The 12,522-nt window shown below is 46.8% G+C and overlaps 1 long non-coding RNA gene across 1 annotated transcript; it reads right to left on the reverse strand.

The window, feature by feature from the left end:
• Positions 1-3,929: 3,929 nt before the first annotated feature.
• LOC310687073 lies at positions 3,930-6,757 on the reverse strand. Its single transcript, XR_014516190.1, has 2 exons — positions 6,708-6,757; positions 3,930-5,036 (listed from the first exon to the last, which is right to left on the reverse strand). It is a non-coding gene; the product is annotated as an uncharacterized lncRNA (long non-coding RNA).
• Positions 6,758-12,522: the final 5,765 nt, after the last annotated feature.

Below are 12,522 nucleotides of genomic sequence, written 5' to 3' on the forward strand. Positions count from 1 at the left end.
TGGCTATCATATCACCCCTTAACCTCCTCTTCTCCAGGCTAAACATGCCCAGCTCCCTTAGCCGTTCCTCATAAGGCATCGTTTCCAGGCCTTTGACCATTTTGGTTGCCCTCCTCTGGACACGTTCCAGTTTGTCAGTGTCCTTCTTGAATTGTGGTGCCCAGAACTGGACACAGTACTCCAGGTGAGGTCTGACCAGAGCAGAATACAGTGGCACGATTACTTCCCTTGATCTAGATGCTATACTCCTATTGATGCAGCCCAGAATTGCATTGGCTTTTTTAGCTGCCGCGTCACACTGTTGGCTCATGTCAAGTTTGTGGTCAACCAAGACTCCTAGATCCTTTTCACATGTACTGCTCTCAAGCCAGGTGTCACCCATCTTGTATTTGTGCCTCTCATTTTTTTTGCCCAAGTGCAATACTTTACATTTCTCCCTGTTAAAATTCATCTTGTTTGTTTTTGCCCAGTTCTCTAATCTGTCAAGGTCGTTTTGAAGTGTGATCCTGTCCTCTGGGGTGTTAGCCACCCCTCCCAGTTTGGTGTCATCTGCAAATTTGATCAGGATGCCCTTGAGTCCATCATCCAAGTCGTTGATAAAGATGTTGAATAAGACTGGGCCCAAGACAGATCCCTGTGGCACCCCACTAGTCACTCTTCTCCAGGATGAAGAGGAACCATTGATGAGCACCCTTTGGGTTCGGTCAGTCAGCCAGTTACAAATCCACTGAGTGGTAGCATAGTCAAGACCGCATTTTACCAGCTTCTTTACAAGAATATCACGGGGCACCTTGTCAAATGCCTTGCTGAAATCAAGGTGATTGATTTCATCAAGAGATGAGCGCCGCAACCCCAGAGTCGGCCACGACTGGACCTAATGGTCAAGGGTCCCCTTTACCTTTACCTTTTATGCAATAAGCAACCAGGTAGTTCCCGCCCAGGTCCGTACACCTGTCTGTCCTCCGACAGAGGCATCATCAGAGTTCAAGGTCACATTCCAGCCAGGAAAAGCACTTAAAAGGGGGGGGGGACAGGCCCAGTAAGAGAGGTTGGCTTGGCAAGCATTCCAAGGGCCAGACGCAGAGTCCTGGAGGGCCGCATCTGGGCCTGAGGTTCCTGTCCACCAGGTTAGTTCCCTGTACAGCTGAAACCTGAGGTCAGATTTCGCTCATTTTGGGCAAATATGATGAGTTTTAGGCTGTAGTCCTGAACCCACTTACCTGGGAGTAAGACCCACTGAACTTTGGCACTGTTGATTGATTTAAAAAGGTACCCCAGTTAATTGAACAATATACTTTTTCTTTTGAAGCAGAATATTTACCAGGCTAGTGTACAGGCACTGGCTGGTATTTCTCTCTGCAGAGGCTTAGAAAAGAAAGAGGATAACTGGGATGCGCAGCAAAGTTAGCATCTGTTGGAACAAAGCAGTCTGCGAAATATCTAGGGACAGTACCCCAAAGACCTGTGGGCCCTCCAGAGGCACACCTGTGCTCCCTTCCTGTCACAAACTGGAAAGGATATGAAGGAAAGGACTAAGATACATCATTCTTGGCAGGGATGCATTCCGGCGTTAAAAACAGTTGCTTTGGCTGATTTTCTCTATTTGTTTCAAATGCTCCCAGTATGTGGCTAGACTGGAAGGAGCTAAAATAAACACCTGGCCAAAGGTGCAAAGGTGGAATGGAAATGTAAGAAAAATAGATGGCATGTCAAATAAAAGAGAGAGAGAATGAGGGCATGCCAAGCGATCAGTTTCTGAGTGAGATTTTAGAAATCTCTTTGTGTGTGGTTAACAGTGTAGGGTCTCATTTGGCGGGATGAATGGCCCCCATCTTTTTAAAGAAGATTTTCAGTGCTTGGCAGAGCAGATCCAAAAGCCAAAACTCAGAAGCGAGGCCCCTTAACTCCATGAAAACTGCCCCTCTCATTTTGGGCCCTCTGTAGTTCCTGACCGGATAGCGCCCGGGGTCTTGTTCAGTCCTGTTTCCGCGAGAGACACCTGTCCAAATCGAAACCCGGGTCATGCATAATTTAACCTGTCGGCTCCCGTCAGCCACGCAAGTAGGAGAAACGCCCAGGCCGGCGGAAGACCCATCATCCAAAACACCTGCACGGTGGAAGGGGTGTGTGTGTGTGGCGCATTTTCCATCGAGAACGAGGCAGGAATCCGTAATTTGCCTTACGGCAAGTTATGTCAGGAGCAGGAAGGTATGAAGAAACAGGAGGTTAAAAAAGCAAACGTGCTTTGCTCAGCCTCAGGTACTAGGAAATCACTTTGGCCTCAGGAAGATCTGCTCTTCCAGCTCCACGAGGGCAGATTTCCAAATCAATGGGGTTCTGGGGCACAGGCCTCCTGGAAGCCCTCCTCGCCAATGTGGGAATGCTGCCCTTTAAGGGAGAGGGGCTGCTGCAGCTCAGGGACAGAACACCTGCTTTTTATGCAGAAGGACTCTGGTCCAATCCCCAGAATCTGTAGGGAGGGCTAGAAAAATGCCCTGTCTGAAACGCTGGCAAGCTGCTGCCAATCAGTCCAGACAATACTGATCTAGATGGACCAATTGGTCTGGTAAAGCCAGTATACCTGAAGGAGCGTCTCCACCCCCCATCGTTCTGCCCGGACGCTGAGGTCCAGCTCCGAGGGCTTCTGGTGGTTCCCTCTGCAAGAAGCCACGTTACAGGGAACCAGGCAGAGGGCCTTCTCAGTGGTGGTCCCTGCCCTGTGGAACGCCCTCCCACTGTAGGGCCATAGCAACCCCCCCCCCAAGGCCTTTCTGAGAAAGGAGAAGTCCGTCAGGAGAACAAGGCTGGCATTGATGGAAGAGGCTCAAATGTTTATTATTGAAGGTTGTAAAGAGATAAGCAGACTCAGGAATGCACATGGCCGTGGTGATGTGGGAGATGGCAGGGCAGAGGGAGGCCAAGACCTTACATGGTAATAGGAACTTACTATAACTTTCGATTTCCCAGAAATCAGGTGGTTTACAAGAAATCAGGTGGTATTGTATTCTGCAAATGTATAAAAAGCTGGCTCGCTCAGAATTCGGGGGCAGACATTGGGCAAACGCGTGTCTGTACCATTTTTTGTCATGACAAAATAAAGGGATTTTTCCTGCTGTCATTTTGACTCTTTCAAACGTCTCTATTGCTCCAGGGATCTCATCAGATAAGGAGGTCATAAATCATGTCCTTCACCACCAGATATCAAAGAGATAAACAACTACCTGACATTTAGAAGACATCTGAAGGATGTTCAGGGAAGTTTTTAATGTGTGACATTTTAATGTATTTTTAATCTTTGTTGGAAGCCGCCCAGAGTGGCTGGGGAGACCCAGCCAGATGGGCGGGGTACAAATAATAAATAATAATTATTTCCTATCTTCTGTATCTCAGTGAATGAGCAACTGCCTCTCATGCAGAAGGTCCCAGCTCCTATCCCTGGCATGTTCAGTTAGAGTGAGGTTAAGGCCCCTGTCTTGAAACCATAGAGAGCTGCCAGTGTGGACAGTCCTGGGCTAGATCCACCAATGGTCTGACTCAGTATAATGGTGTTCCTCGAAGCTGCTGCGACGACGTCTGTTTTTAAGTTGCATTTCCACTTAGCAAAGTCCTTTACTGCCCCCCTACCTGCACTTTGTGCTTTTTCGTTATTCCCATTATACAGGTGGGCCACTGAGGCCAAGACAGAGCGAATGTGGTGAATGGGGGCAGGGGAAGGCGAATCTGGTCTCCTTAACCTTAACAGTGATTGAAACTGTGCAAGAGCCCTTTGCATTTTGAGGAGAGGGCTGCTCCCAAGCATATCCCCAGTGCAATTGTGGAAAAAAATCTGGCCATGCGGAAAGCCCGCTGGACTTTCAAAGCAGTTTAGCTGATTTTTTTCAAGACCTAATTGGTCTCTTCCTGCCCCTCTGCAAAATAGGAATAGGACCCCAGAGAAAAGAATGAACTTTTATTGCAAGGCATCAGCGACATGTAATTTCAAAGCTTATATCTCAAAGGTTACGCAGAATTTGGAGGGTGGCGAGGTGGTTTTTTGTTTGCAAGGAACCAGTTTGCTGCCTTGAGGCAGGACAAGGGGCACTTGCGAGAGGAAATGTACATTAGGAACGGATCTGTGCCGGAGACCCTGTGAAAACTAGTGCCAGACACAGAGGACAACAGCATTCATCTTTTTTAAAAAATAAATAGTCCATTTTGAGCCTCTCTGCAGCACCTCCATTGCTGGGAATTGCAAGTGCGGAGAATGTTCTTGTGCTCAGATTTTGCTTGCAGACTTCTCTTTTGGCCGCCGTGAGAACGGATGCTGCACTTTGGCCTAATCCCGCAAGCTCTTCTTACGAAAGACTCCATATCTTTGGAGCCGGGTACCCCTCCACGCCCTCCATAAACACACTCCTTGCAGCCAACATTTATACACAATAAATCCGCAATTCAAGATGGTAGCCTCCATCTTCAATGAGGACAAACTTGAATTCTATTTTATTTTTTTTAAGTTTCTATCCCTCGTTAGAAGAAACAATCATCTTGGCACAAGAAGATTTCAGTGGCCCGGTGCAACCGCCCCTGAACCCAAGCAAAGAGTGGCGCTGGGGAAGCCCCCTGTTCCGAAGGACTACTTTGCTCTGTGACCCTGAGCGGGCAGAGAATTTGGAATTTCACTTCTGTCTGCGCCTGCTCTCGACCACTGGCAGAGGGAGCGGTTTGCTAGCGGGTCCGTTCTCCCTGACCGCAGGACGGGCGACTGAGGCTCGACCCTCAGGCTGTAGTTGGCAAGTCTAGAACCACCGGATCATGATACCTCACCAGTGTGAGTTCTACCATTGCCAAACACAGCAAGAGAGAGAGGATACGGCTGGAAAAAGCGACACAGGAGGGCCGCATCCTGACCGCGCCATCGCCTGCAAAGGAGGAAGAAAGTTGGGGGGCGGCATTCCTGGCTGGCGTCCGTGCAGCACCCACGATGGCTCTTTATACCTTGGCATCCAGGTTAACGTTTGGGTCGATCCTTTTGCAGCAGGCCAGAGATGCTTTTATGCCTGAAACAGAGAGAAAAATGTGCAGGATGCCGTTGATGATGATGATGATAATTTATTATTTACACCCCGCCCATCTTGCTGGGCTTCCCCAGCCACTCTGAGCGGCTTCCGGCAAAAGATTAAAAATACCGTATTTTTCGTCCTATAGGGCGCACCCGCCCATAGGCCGCACCTCGTTTTTTTGGGGGGGAAATGAATTTTAAAAAATTATTCCCCCCCCCCCCGCCCTGGCTGCCGCCCCAAGCCTTGCGCTCACCAGCCCGAAGCACAGGGCACCTTCCGGAGGGCTCCCCGTGCTTCGGGCGACAGGCTGCCGCCCCAAGCCTCGTGCGCTCGACGGGACCTCCTGCTGGGCGCGCAAGGCTTGCGGACACTCGCGGGGGCTGCAGGCTGCTGCCCGCAAGCCTTGTGAGCCCGCAGGTACTCCCACCGGGCTTGCAAGGCTTGCGGATAGCTTCCTGAAGCCTGGAGAGCAAGAGGGGTCGGTGCGCACCGATGCCTCTCGCTCTCCAGGCTTCAGCGAAAGCCTGCATTCACCCCATAGGACGCACACACATTTCCCCTTCATTTTTGGAGGGGGAAAAGTGCGTCCTATGGGGCGAAAAATACGGTACCGTATTTTTCGCTCTATAAGACGTACCAGACCACAAGACGCACCTAGTTTTTGGAGGAGGAAAACAAGAAAAAAAATATTCTGAATCTCAGAAGCCAGAACAGCAAGAGGGATTGCTGCGCAGTGAAAGCAGTAAAAGTCATCGGGTGGTACCCGGTGTGGAAAATTTCTTTTCTTTTTTGTTTTGTTGGAGCGTTTATAAATTTTTCAATAAAAAACATCCAATTAACATATCAAATCAAAAGTAAAAAACTAAAATAAAACATCCAATTGTCTTCTGAATTGTAATTTTGATTTTACGACTTCCCACAGTCTGGACCTCAAAGCATTTCCAAATCTCAGTCCTGCCTCTCATCAATATTTCCATATTTCCATATCTTGATTTTATCTCTCCAAGGTGTGAAAAATTTCTTGTCCCCCCTCCCAATTGATTCTTATTTTTTGGCCTGCAAAAATAGTTTTACGTTATTTCATATTTTCTTACAACGTGGATTATGGGCCTCTGATAACAAGGAGGCGGCTGTGGACAGATACTTAAATCTACAGGATGGATTGTGTTTTGGCTGCACTCAATTGAAATTTCAGCCTTCACGACAGATGAAAACGGCCAAGTAAACAGTTATTTTCGTGGAGGAGAGTCAAGATATTAACTGATATGCATGAAATTTCAGGTATGGCTATATAATCCCTAGTGTAGTAGGATAAGACCTTTGGAGCCGGCATTTTTTTAAAAAAAGTTTTTTATGAACCACCCTAGCAGGGCAGTAATTGTTCATTTATTACACCCCCCGTCCTCCTTCCTACGCCCCTGGCTCTGCTTCAGTTTCCATTTCACAGGAGGTAACAGCGACGAGTTTTTGAAGCAGGGCCTTTTTGGTGGTAGTGGCACGACTCCAGCCGCCCCAAAGAGGCCCACCAGGCACCGCCATTTTGTCCTGGGCACCAAAGCAAGACAGCTCTGTTCTCGCAAAGCTTTTTAAATGCTGCTATTTATGGTGGAGTGTGTGCCTGTGTGTATTTTCCTGTACATTTTAGGTTATCGTATTATATTAACTTACCTCTTGTACATTATGCCGGGCACCTTTCAATAATAATAATAATAATAATAATAATCATCATCATCATCATCATCATGCATTTTGGATTGTTGTTGTTTTTTCTGTTCCAGGATAAGCCATATTGAGAGACCTTACAGGGCTAGCAGGCGGGTTATAAAGTTTTGAAATTAAAAGAAAAAGAAAACAATAGAGATGCAACTCCAGCCTTGGACAGCTAAGGGGTGTTTTTATAACAACCTCCGTTTTCCAATTCAAACAGCATTTATTTATTTATTATTCCATTAAATTTACATCCCGCTAGCTGAATGTAAAAAAAAAAGAAAGCAGTTTACAAATAGACAAAGCAAAAACACCGAGAGAGAAAAAAATCACAACCATACTTTTAAAAACATGCAAAAGTTAAAATACTAAAGCAGATTAAAATGACCTTGAGCTTCTAAGCATCTGGGTAGGCCTGTGTAAGTAGGAATGGGTTTGGCAGACGCCAAAAAGAGTATATTGTTTTTATTATTGCTTGTTAGCCGCCCTGAGATCGGCCTTGGCTGGGGAGGGAGGGGTACAAATAAATAAATTATTATTATTATTATTATTATTATTATTATTATTATTATTAATAATTACATTGAAGGCATGTGCCTTATATCATGAGGCAGGGAGTTCCACAGTGCTGCTGCTGCAACAGCAACACTAAAAGACCAAATACTTACAAATGTGAAATGGACGTTTTTGGGGCACCTGCAATTGTGCCAATTGAAGTGGTCAAGTTGGGTCAACTGGACCCAAATTGGTTTTTAATGCTTTTTAAAAATATATTTATCTGGTTTTTAAAACTGCTGCAGCCTGCCCTTAGGACCTGATATGGTTGAAGGCCGGGTGAGAAATCCTATAAGAAGCCAGATCAATGGCATTAAATAATTAAAACCCCAGCTATCTCTTTTTAAGGGGTTAAAACCCCGCCATTCTCGTTCCTCGACTCCAGTCAGAGGCGGCCATTTCCCAGTCTCCATCCACCTCCGTCAAGATGGCTTCTTTTCAAAATGGCCGCCCTCACGCTCTTTCCCCCGACAGCCCAGAAGGGACTGAAGGGGAACCTTGCTGCCCTTTAGTTTTCACGCCGTGGAGGGGATAAAACGGCAGAGCTTACTACTCCTTTTCAACCAGCAAACGAAAACCACAAGTTGCTAATTTAGGCGGTTTTTCATCCGGAGGGACTGAAAACAAAATGGCCTCCGTCTCCTCAGCTTCCCACCCTATAGAGCTTCTTTCCTATAGAGCCGCCGGCTCATTTCCAGGAAAACTCGGCTCCTCGTGTCGACCCTCCTTGAACAGCCGACAGTCTTATTTTCTTGTTTTCCCTCGTCATCCAGCACAAGGAATGGCCTATGACACGACTTTTGGCAGCCATATTGAACCTGACAGAGAAGGCGGCCATTTAAACTGCGGCATTCAATAAACTTGGCCTGCAACCGTAACGGCAGGCAGAAATAACTTCGTAGCCATTTCCCGGCGTTTCTCCATGTTTTCCTCAAGTAGCCTCTCCTAATAAATCTCAGGGCAGCTTAAAAGTCTAAATAATCGGTTTAAATTTACTCAGAATTTTACATATGGTTCTTCGTTGCTGCAGCAGACTAACATGGCTACCCCTTTGGAAATTGCGGCCTCTCAATAATGCCCTGATCCAGCAGGAGAAATCTGTTTTTGCAATAAGGCAAATGGAGAATATTCACTCGCATATTCTCATCTCAGTGTTATGGAACAGGTTTTCAACATGGAGGGGGAAAGAGAATTCACATCTGCACCCAGGAAGCCAAATTGTTCCGTGTAATTTCTGTGGCGACAAGAGTGCATTTTCTTAAAAACCAGATTTATTTTGTGTGTGTGTATTTTTTAATACCCCCACTTTACATGCTAATTTCCCAAAGGGTCTTGCATTAAAAACAACCCTCTTCCGAATCATGTTAATGGATGTGGCATCAGCGTTCAAAAGCACTGCACAAATGCAGTTCCCTGCCCCGAGGCGCTTACAAACCAAGATGCCTGCGTGGAAGGGAGTCGTGGAATCTGAGAATTGCACAGTTGGAAGGGACCCTGTGGTCATCTAGTCCAACCCACTGCAAGGCAGGAATCGTTTGCCTGCTGTGGGATTCGAACCCGCAACCCTGAGATTTAAGAGGGTTCATGCGCCTGCTTCTTGGGAGAAAAGCAATGACAAACCTAGACAGCATCTTAAAAAGCAGAGACATCACCTTGCCGACAAAGATCCGTATAGTTAAAGACATGGTTTTCCCAGTAGTGATGTATGGAAGTGAGAGCTGGGCCATAAAGAAGGCTGATCGCCGAAGAATGGATGCTTTTGAATTCTGGTGCTGGAGGAGACTCTTGAGAGTCCCATGGACTGCGAGAAGATCAAACCTCTCCATTCTAAAGGAAATCAGCCCTGAGTGCTCACTGGAAGGACAGATCCTGAAGCTGAGGCTCCAAGACTTTGGCCACCTCATGAGAAGAGAAGACTCCCTGGAAAAGACCCTGATGTTGGGAAAGATGGAGGGCACAAGGAGAAGGGGACGACAGAGGACAAGATGGTTGGACAGTGTTCTCAAAGCTACCAGCATGAGTTTGACCAAACTGCGGGAGGCAGTGGAAGACAGGAGGGCCTGGCGTGCTCTGGTCCATGGGGTCACGAAGAGTCGGACACGACTAAACGACTAAACAACAACAACATGCTCTACCAGCGGAGCCATCCCAATAGAGAGAAAAGAAAGAGATGTGAGTCATCAAAAGTGGATGCGAACTTAACCTGATGACCTCCTGATGTGCAGCCATCGTGGGAAATAAGAAAATAGCTGAACTGGTTCCCAGCCGATGGCGTCAGAGAGCCCATTAGGCTTTTGGTTCTCAGGTTTGCGGTTTTGCAACCCGGTTGTCAGAAGAAGAAGAAGAAATGGAGAGGGCAGCAGCTGAGCTAGTGCAGGAAAAAATTGTCAGGAAGATCTAACTGTGCGGGTGTCCGGGAATCGATCCACTTTTCCCTGCATCGAGATGATGAGCAGCAAAGTCAGGGGCGAGGTGGGCGTTTGGGAAAGCAAGAGGCTGTGGAGTGCATGGTGAAGAGGAAAACAACCAGGGAATCATGAAATAAAATAAATCTCGAGAGCAGCAGCTTAAAGAAGAAAATGGGTCTCTCCCAAAGGGTGGGTCGGGAAAAGAATACAGCGAATGGACCTTTAAAGCATCTAAAGTAGGGCATCGGATGAGCATGTTTTCATTTATTTTACTTATTGAGTTTATCTCCCACCATTTTTTCCTCCAAGGAGATCCAGGTGATGGATATAGTTCTTCACCTCTCCATTTAACTCCCCCACCCCACAACAACCCATTATATTTTATATTTTATATTTTATATTTTATATTTTATATTTTATATTTTATATTTTATATTTTATATTTTATATTTTATATTTTATATTTTATATTATTTTATATTTTATAATTTTTGTTTTTTGTTTTTTGTTTTATTTTATTTTATTTACCTGTGAGGTAGGGGTTGGGCTGAGAGGCAATGGGCGGCCCAAGGTCACCCTGTGAGCTGCATGGCTAACTGGAAATTTGAACCCCGGCTTCTCCCTAGTCCCTATTGCAATACTCTAACCACTATACCGCTCTTGCTCCCAGGATAGGAGGAACAGAGGAAGGAGGGTGTAAGAGGGACGGACCCTTTAGCTCAAGAACAACCTTTGGTGTGAAATGGGCATCAGGTTTACATAATTCACAGACAGCTCATTGTTCAAATTGTGCTCGCCTGTGTAATTCATGGTGACCAGAAACGGCCTTTGTTCTACTCTGTTCTGGCATGGTGTGCACCAAGCACAGGCCCCCAGAAGTCTCTATCTGGCCCCCAAATTCTTCCTGCGCCACACCTCTCACCAGCACTAGCTGGGATGTGTCCCTGGATGGAGAGAGTTGTGTGACTGTGTGTAGAAACTAGCTCAGCATACAAAAGCGAACTTTTACATGTGATACTCTGGCTGCTTTTTCCTCTCCCCTTGCTCACTATGGGCATGTGATCCCGAGTGTCGAAGCAATGATTTTTCAACGTCAACTTTGTTGGACTGGTCATGTTGTGCGGATGCTTGATTATCGTCTTCCAAAGCAACTACTCTATTCCGAACTTAAAAATGGAAAGCGTTATGCTAAAAAGGTAAAGGGACCCCTGGCCATAAGATCCAGTCGTGGCCGACTCTGGGGTTGCGGCGCTCATATCGCTTTACTGGCTGAGGGAGCCGGCGTACAGCTTCCGGGTCATGTGGCCAGCATGACTAAGCCGCTTCTGGCGAACCAGAGCAGCGCACGGAAATGCCGTTTATCTTCCTGCCAGAGTGGTACCTATTTATCTACTTGCACTTTGAGGTGCTTTCAAACTGCTAGGTTGGCAGGAGCAGGGACCGAGCAATGGGAGCTCACCCCATCGTGGGGATTCAAACCGCCGACCTTCTGATCGGCAAGTCCTAGGCTCTGTGGTTTAACCCACAGCGCCACCTGCGTCCCTAGTGGTCAACAAAAGAGGTTCAAAGAGTCTCTCAAAGCAAATCTTTAAAAATGTGGTATAAACACCAACAACTGGGAAACACTGGCCTGCGAGCGCTCCAGTCGGAGAACAGCCTTTACCAAAGCTGTCACGGGCTTTGTGTCACTCAAACTCAGGACGCAAGGGACAAACGTGCTAAGAGGAAGGCACACTTGGCAAATCCACACTGTGATCAACTCCTACCTGGAAACCAATGTCTCCACTGTGGAAGGAGGTGTGGATCCAGAATTGGCCTCCACAGTCACTTACAGACTCACTGTTAAGACCGTACCCATGGAAGACAATCTTGCTCAGCTACGAGTGATTGCCAAAGAAGAAGAAATGGCCCCGGGAAGGTTGCACAGAATGGCATGTGGCCCTCAAACTGAAAAAGGTCGCTGCCATGTTGGACTGGATGGACCAATGGTCTGACTCAAGGGGCTCATCCACTCTTCCTGTGCCTGGAAAGCACGAGTCTGAGTGGTTTGCCACTTTTCCTGTGCTTTCTAAGGGCAGATCCGAGTGGTTTTCTGCTTGCCCTACCACTTTCTTCTGGAAAACCCACTCTTTAGTGCTGAATCGGAAAAAACGTCAACCGTGCAGTTTGTGGCAGAAGATGAACTGCAGGCGAATGGAAACAGGGCTGCATGCAGAAAATAATGATGGCTCCTTACATCCCTTGTAGCAGCCACTCTCTTGCCATGAAGCCCCACAATACAAATTAGAGCAGTCTTTCTCAACCTGTGGGTCCCCAGATGTTGTTGAACTACAACTCCCATCACCCCTAGCTAGCAAGGCCAGAGCTCAGGGATGATGGGAGTTGTAGTCCAACAACATCTGGGGACCCACAGGTTGAGAACCGCTGAATTAGAGGGAAATGTTACTGTTTTATGCTATACATGCTCTCTCTCCCAGCACCCAAAAAACAGCCTTTATCAAATCTCAATAGCTATTCGCAAAGATCAAGTCTTACAATAAATACCTTAGCAATGCCTGGAGGCAATTTGTTGACCGAGGACAACTGAGTCAATTGGAAGGCCTAATAAACCAGGGAGAACTGTATTATTGCACCATGATATGCAAGCAAAGTAACCTCATCAAGCTGTAACCAAATGCCACGAGCAAGTCAGGAAGACGGTATGTTGGCCTGGTATTGAGAGTGACATAAAAAACAAAACTTTGACCTGACCAGAAGAAACAGATCAAGACAATGCAAGAAACCTTTAATCATGACATCAGTTTGGTGTCCTC

The sequence above is a fragment of the Podarcis liolepis genome (assembly GCF_965112155.1).
Source record: "Podarcis liolepis genome assembly, chromosome: 10".
NCBI classification, from domain to species: Eukaryota; Metazoa; Chordata; class Lepidosauria; order Squamata; family Lacertidae; genus Podarcis; species Podarcis liolepis.